This window comes from Spinacia oleracea, chromosome 6, assembly GCF_020520425.1.
Source record: "Spinacia oleracea cultivar Varoflay chromosome 6, BTI_SOV_V1, whole genome shotgun sequence".
NCBI lineage: Eukaryota > Viridiplantae > Streptophyta > Magnoliopsida > Caryophyllales > Amaranthaceae > Spinacia > Spinacia oleracea.
The window spans coordinates 33,332,793-33,340,963 of record NC_079492.1 but is presented as its reverse complement, the minus strand read 5'-3'; positions in this window follow the sequence as shown (position 1 = coordinate 33,340,963).

Genomic DNA, 8,171 nt, shown 5'->3' with positions numbered 1-8,171 from the left:
ACTTCCCAATTAATGTTCTAATTACTTATACTTATGTTCTAAGTTTGATTATGTTTAAAACTGAACAAGATATCATTGCTATTTAAAAAACTTGATGTTCTAAAATTAAATACTATATTAATATATTGTTCACATCATTGAAGGAGTTTTTGGAGAAATTTGGTACATTGGCAAAGACGTACGCTTGCTTCCAATGTCAGTGAGATGTACATTATGCTAGACCAAGCGTATGAAATGTTTAACGAGGCAGAAACGACAGACAAAATGCTAATCCTAGTTGAAAACATTTGAAACAAGTACACCTCCAAGAAACAAAAGTTGAGCCAAAACCAAGCTTTAGAAGACAAGAAAAACAAGACCCCATCTATTCCAAGACAGGATCAACATCTGTTTGACGAGCCTGGATTCATTGAGGAGTTGGATAAGTTAATGGCAAATGTATGGAATATATACCATTAGTAAAGAGCTAACCAATATAAATTACCAACCACTCCTAGAGAAGCAGAGATACGGGAGTTACTGGAGAATGCAGAAGACATCAATACTCCAAAGTTGGACATACCCATTCCAGGGATCAGAATATGAAGCCCAACCCCTGAAATTCCTCTTGAGCTTGAGATGAAAAGCCCTGCCATTGAAATCCCATTACCCAAAACTCCTACAGTCACTAAGTCAACAATTGAAGAATTCACAAGCTTCAACTTACTTGCTCCCTCGCCAATCATTCCAGTGCAAACACTTGCACATCTCGAGCCTAACATTGTTGATTCAGCTACGTCCCAACAGGTGTAAATGAATAAGCTTCTGGACGTCTGATGAAAATGGCAGATGCAACATCTTTGAAAAGCGAGAAAGATAAATCATAAAATGCAGCACCTACGGAACAGAAGGTAGAGGGTAAAGTGGTTGGAGTTGGGGATGCAAAACAGAAGATCAAGGAAGAGAACATGGGGTAAAATATTAGTATTACTTGGTTTTGGTTGGGATTTTTTGAAAAAAATGTATTTTGAAATAATATATTTATAAAAAATATTTAATATGATTTTTTGGTTTGACAAAAGTTTAAAAGTTTTAAATCAAAGTAAATATATGTTTTTGGAACAAGATGCAGAATGTTTGGAACATTTTGTTTGAAATTCGAACATAGCTTGCTCTGCTTCATAAAACTGTCTTTTTATAATAAATGATTACTATTGTGTTAAACAGACACATAGAGAATATCGGGGACACTGAAACAAGAAGGGGTAAAAGGAATGTGGATAAACTCCCGTTGAACTTAAGGTCCCCTTTCGTGATAAAGGGGATTGCAAATGAAAGCAAATTCAAGATTGTGGAAGAAAATTATAAGAGGGTGGCTGAGTATGTTTTTACCGAAATAGATCCAATATAAGTTTTAAACTACATGTCTTTTTAATTAATTTGAACATGGTATTGTAAACATAAAATATACTTGTTCTAATCATTGACAACAACTATCATATATAGGGAAAGATGTATGATGACAAGCTTACCACAATCAGCAGAGAAGATATACAAACTCTTGCCGGTGAGAAACACATGGTAAACAACGTCGTTGATGCTTATTCATACATTCTAAACATCGAAAGTAGAAGAAGGAGTGTAGAGAAAACAAACAAAATCTTTTTCTCCACACAAATTTACGTAAGTGTATTTATTTTACATTTAATTAATGTCGCAATAATACCTTCTTTCCAATGTAATCTAACATTAAACTTAATTTTTCAGCTTATCCTATGCTCGACCACATGTTTCAAAGCAAATGATAGCCAAGACGAGAGGATGCAATTTTTGTTTACAGGGATGAAACAAGAAATGAATCGTGATGTAGTAGTAAGCTTCAAAAGAACACAACTGGTAAGATAGGTAAAACTTATAGTTGTTGAAAATTCTTTAAAACGTGATTGAGTTAGATTAGAACATATTGGATTTAAAGATTAGAACATGTTAAGGAATGATTAGAACATGTTCATGACTGATTATAACATAGGGATTGAACTAAAAGGAATTGTTTAGAACTTATTCAACTCAAAATGTTAATTATTAAGGACATATAACATGGGACTAACATATGTTTTTACTGAACATGTATTCATGTCTGTCGTAAATGGAGCACACTTCTACCTACTATGCGTCAATTTCTTGAACAACACACTTGATCTGATTGACAACAGACCACTGCCTGCAAAGATTTCTTTTTTCAAGAAGTATGCGAATGGACCAAAAACTATGGGAATATATTATATAATTCCTTCATTTTATTTATAAAATTATAATTACAAAAACAAGTGCATTAAATGTTGTTTTTTCTTTTTCAGTTGAGAGGATTTTCCAAATTTTTCTACCACGTCGACGACGTTGAAAGCACAAAATATGTCGACTCATTTAGAACAAAGACAGTGAAAATGCCATGGAGAAGCCTAAGCAACAACAATGACAGTGGAGTATTTTTATGAGACACATGGAGACATATGAGGCAGAAGATGCAACAGAATGGGATTGTGGACTTCAAAAGACAATGTAAGTATTATTTCAATATCAATTCATTAAAACATAAAGAAACTAGTTTAGAAAATGTATGACACTAATTAGAACACGAGTACCTATGTTTTAGAACATGATACATCAAAACAACAGAGGAACAAAACATAACAGACAAACAAACAGAAAAGCCCCAAAAAGTATTATAACACAAAGAAGTAAGCTATAGAACATCTCTTCCCACAATATTGTACTTTCAAGAAAAAAATTCTTGTTTCGAATGTTTTTTTTAATTGCAGATTAAACCACTGAAAAATCTAAGGGTATAATATTGTGGAAAGATATTATCATCAAAGCAAAATGAAGAGCATCATGTCATTGTAATGAAGTCAAAGAGATGGAAGAAAGAGATGAGGATGGTTTAGGGATGGAGTAGTTTGAAGATGACTCGAATAGAACTTTAAAATATGATAGTTGAAGTAAAAATTTAGTTTGGATTATAATTTCGTGTGTTTATTTCTAAAGAACCCAGTTTGCGTATTTTGGATAATATTTGAAAAGTTTAATAGTTTATATACAATGTCGTTGGTTTGATTGTTGGATTTGATTTAGAAAACTGATTAATCATGTGTTCTATGCGTGTTAATTTACAATTACTTTACCATGTTTTAAAAGGCTAGTTGTTGGCCCGTGCGCTAGGGCGCACGGTCCCCCAAGATATAAAAATTGCTTATGTCACAAATTCAGTGCAAAAATATTTATAACAAATGCATACATATCGTCAATGCGAAATCAACATTCATATCAATGAAGTTCGATTTTACTATGAGATACGAAATAAAGACGCCATAAACAAATTTGAACACAAATCAGAGGAAATGAAAGAAATAGAGATGTCATAAGATGTTCCATTAATCAAGAACCTAACCAAGCCAATGCTATTCCCAGAAGCTAACTAACATAGTCGTTGGACGACAAAAAAAAGTCGTCTATAACACAACCACTAAACCACACAAGCGCTGCCAATCATACGGTGACAAACTCAAACACAATATACGAAACACCATATAAAGATCTACTATATACACCCTGAATCCACTATTTAAGTCATTTACATGCATATGTCACAAGAAATATTATTGAAGACCTAGGTCAAAAGAACAAACTCAACCCCTTATATTGAGCACGCTCGGAACTAAAACCTGACACACGGAAATAAAAATTCAATATATGATTAGCCCAAAGTAAATTCATGCCTTTTATAAAGGGTTATTTGAACCAGAAAAGAAAGGACACATTGTGCATGTATTTTTAACATTTGGAACACGGAACGCATGGCGGCATAATGGCTGGAGCATTTGACATAACTAACCATTTATGATTTCAATTGGGAGTTTGACCGAGTTCTTCTACCTTAGAAAATTTCTTGACAGTCTACTTTAGAGCTTGAAGGATTCTCATTCTCCAGCTCTATTATATCTTCTTCCTGAGAACAACAAAGAGAGCTAAACCCATCAGACCAATAGTAACATTTTCCGTCGCCATTAACTTGCGTCAGCTACGTACTAATGTTTATATACCTACATAAATTATGCGACTACCGTAGACTAACTTAGGTTTATTTATTTTACGTAATCGTAGACGGAGGCTACCTAGGAGATACGCAAGGAGACTACTAGTTGGGAATACGCGGGTGTTTAAGGTAATTTCCGATGTCCATCATCCTTAGATCCCGTTAGGGAAATATTTTGGACATATCTATGTGCTATTATGTGCTAGGGAGTTTAATTGTCGTTTATATAAACTATACGATTAGAGTTTATGGACATGTATTATATGTAATACTAGTATTATGATAAGGGTATTATTTGAAACCATGAATACTTTACAAAAAGAATGGTTAGTGAGCATGTTTTACAAAGTGCAGTGCATTTATTGAGGTTAGATATGTTTTTGCTATGCTTTGATGATGGCGGTAGAATGGCATGTTTTACAAACAGAGTTCGTTGTTGAGAAATATATTAATTAACAAGTAGTTTATGTGGTCGAATGAGGTTATAATGTTGGACTGTGATATGACTAATGATTTCTTGTGAGTACTTGTATGAATCGTATTATGTGTTTTGGCCTTATTTAAATACTAAAAACGTAAAGTGTAATCTCAGAGGGAAAAGCCCGTAAGGGTTAGGAACAGGTTGCCCTTCTAGATGTTGTTCTATCGGTGCACTTTAGTGGAGACCCGGTAGGCTTCTAGTAGGTTTCTATTATTCACTATTAAACTTTCTGCTTAGTCTCTAATTCTATTGGTGCGTGGTCGCGGAGACCCATAGTCAATTAGTGAGGGGTGTGCACACTAGGGACATTTTGTACTCATCTTACTTTGGCCATTCTAGGTTACGCGCGACCCTTAGTGCTCTCTTTCCCTCACTTAATTAAAATTGATCTTATGTGATAAGTTTAATAATGGAATTATTAAATTGATACTTGTTGTTTAAAGTACTTATTTTATATACTCAAAACGTGTTCAAAACTAAAATTATTTATTTTACGGGATGGAGTTGGAATTACTCAGTTTATCTGATTTTTGGGAGTTCGTCTCTCTTGTCTCTTTTCTATTTATTGATGCAGGTTGGTAAAGGTACTTGGCTATGAGTGAGGAGACGCTTAGAATAACCACCTAATCAAGAGACGTTGCTTTGCATTTATTTTCTATGGAGAATAAATGTAGCAGTGACACTCTCAAGGTTTGGACGATGATTTTATAAAATAAAAATAGGGTTTTTTATTATATAAAAGGTCCAAATTTTGGGTGTTACAAGAAGACCAAGATATGAGGAGAAATATTTCCATCAGGTAATTAATTGAATAATATACACAACAATTTTAGTTTTTTTGACCTACAATCACCAATCGGTAACTCTGCTTCATATTTCCATAATTGTAGCTATTTTGACATAAGCACATGTCTCTAACCTCTTAATGATCTTTGAATTCAAAACTGAAATCTCAGGGCATGTTCGATATAGTTGTAGTTTCCTGTTTTTCGTTCTATTTTAAAAAAAAACCAAAACAAATATGTTCGGTGATTTCAATGCGCACAAGGCTACCGCGGGAAACTGTAGGGTTGTGCACTTGGCTTAGGCGCCAAGTTTTCTTGCACATCAAGTAACTTGGGCCACAAGCCTTGTGTTGGCCGGCTGCCCTATGGGATTAGGGTTTTGGGATTTTTCCTAAAACTTCCTAAACCTAAACTAGGGTTTTGGCATCCTATGGTTTTTCCTATTTCCTATAAATATAAGTTCTATGATCATAAAATACACACGAGTTTTAATATTTTTCCTATCACCATTAAAGCGAGATCCCGAATTATGTGTACCTTATATTGAGATCCTAGTTGAATTTAAGGCGGATTTGAACATATTGTGGACTAGCTACGGAGGGACGACATTTGGAATTCGAACTTGTTCTTGTTTGGTTTGGGAGCACCTAAGGGAAGGCACGCATCATTAATTGTATGTTGACTAAATAATTCTAATTGATTGTGCAATTTACATGGATTCTGGCAATTATGGTTTTTCTGCATGTCAATTGGATTGTTCATAACCTATCACTTTTCCGGTACTAATTAGATTTTATAATAAAATTATTTTAAATTAGGCAACACTATTTTTAGAATGTTTGATTTACATAACTATTTTAAAATATTAAGTGTTCAGTCTAGTACTGAGAATATTTATTCCTTCCATGGACAATAGTTTGAAGGAAATGTGTCCTTCACCCAAGGTGCATTAGTCTAATACCAAGGCTCAGATTAATTACGAGCAAATAATTCAGTGAGATCAAGTGATCGGAACAGCTAGCTGGAGCAATGCTTCCGATCGCTGAGTTCTAAAGGCTCAAAGCTTACTCTTGACTGAACCTCTAAGGTCACACCAATGACATGTAACAGATCACCGGATTAAATGAATCGGAAATTCATTTAATTGCTTTTCGGGAATTAGTTCGGAAAAACATAATATACGATATGACGTTGGATCGGAATCGTATATCGTGTCGCGAATATTCGTAAGCTAGGCGAAACGAATAATCGTATCGTACGACGGTGATTCGTCGAGTACGATACGATAAATAATAGTCGTAAGGCGTTGGTCGCGAATACGAGCCGCAACAAAGCTGTCGACCCATCGAGCCAAGCGCGCATGCGCGCAAGGCCCAACGAGCCAGCAGCTCGAGTACAACAAGCAGCCAGCCCGCAGGTTCGGCGTGTGCGCGCAGCATATATAGGAAGCAATGCAACGAGCAAAGCAGCGAGGCCCACGGCCCACGGCTACGATGCTCGGCTGCCGTGTGGGCTTCAGTGTGTGGGCATTTGTGGCCGGTTGAGGCATTGTGCCTTGGCCAATTATACATTATAACCTAAGGGTTATAATCAACGCACTCACTTATGTTTTTCCAACCCTAACCTAATTCTAAATTACGTACGTTCTGTTTTTGCCTCCGCTCTAAATTGTTCTTCCCAAAAAGCAAAACACTCTTGAGCATTGTCTAAGCTACGAATCTCAAGACGGATCTAAACGTGTCGGTGAACCAAATAGAGGAACGACGATTGGAGTTCTTTGTTCGTGTTCGTGAATTATAAACTCGGGAAAACACGCTTCGAATGTAAGTTTGCTTAATCTGTGCTTTATACATGTTTCCTGGCTTTGGGGATTGTTCCGCACATGTTCATATGTATTTAACTGTATTCCCCTACAGTGGTATCATGAGACTTTTGTATTAAAGTACTTTTTAGCATGATTTATATGTTTTTGTATGCTGTCGAAATTTTTCGGATTTTTTTATTGAATTTACGAAATATTTGGATTATTGGATGAATCGCGTAATATGTTCTGAATTCAAAAAGTTTCGAAATTTCGAATTTTCTGGCCCTAATCTGATTGAAAACGATTTTTAAAGATCAACTTATGTGAACAGAATCACAAAAAGAGGCCTCAAATTATTATTTTTTGAGCGTTTTTGTTAATTAACGAATTAAAATTAACAATTTCGGAAAGTATTTTAATTAATTTCACGACCTAAACTACTAGGAATTGATTGAAATTTTTTCCTACTGTTCTTGGGTATCTTTTAAAATTACGGTAAAATTTTCGGCCATAAATTTTAAGTATAAACCCTAATTTTACTTTCCCCAAATTTTTAAAATTTAGATCGCAAATTGATTTTTAAAATATTTTAGATCATGAAATTTGGTTAATTGGGAAAGGGAATATAATTTCATATAAAGTGGAAGTTTTTAAAAATTATTGGATTAAAATTTGGATTCGATTATAGAAATGTTCAAATTTTCGTTGACATTGTTCGTTCGTTAAATTTGAATATTGTTAGCCAAGATTTAATAAATTTTGCAAAATTGGATTGTTGTAAAAATTAATTAAATTACCAACTTGTTATTTTTCAAAAATAAAAACGATTAATTTTGTTAATTTTTTGAAAAATAACTAATGAAAATATGGTTTCGTGAAATTGAATTTTTTTTTTTAATTAGTTGGTTCGTATGGCACGAACCAAAAGCACAAGACAAGGGGTGTGCGGTGCCTGTGGCTCGGCGTAGCCCATGCGCGCTGCCTCCCCGCAGCATAGGCGCAATAACGCGGGCAACCAACAAGAGAGCT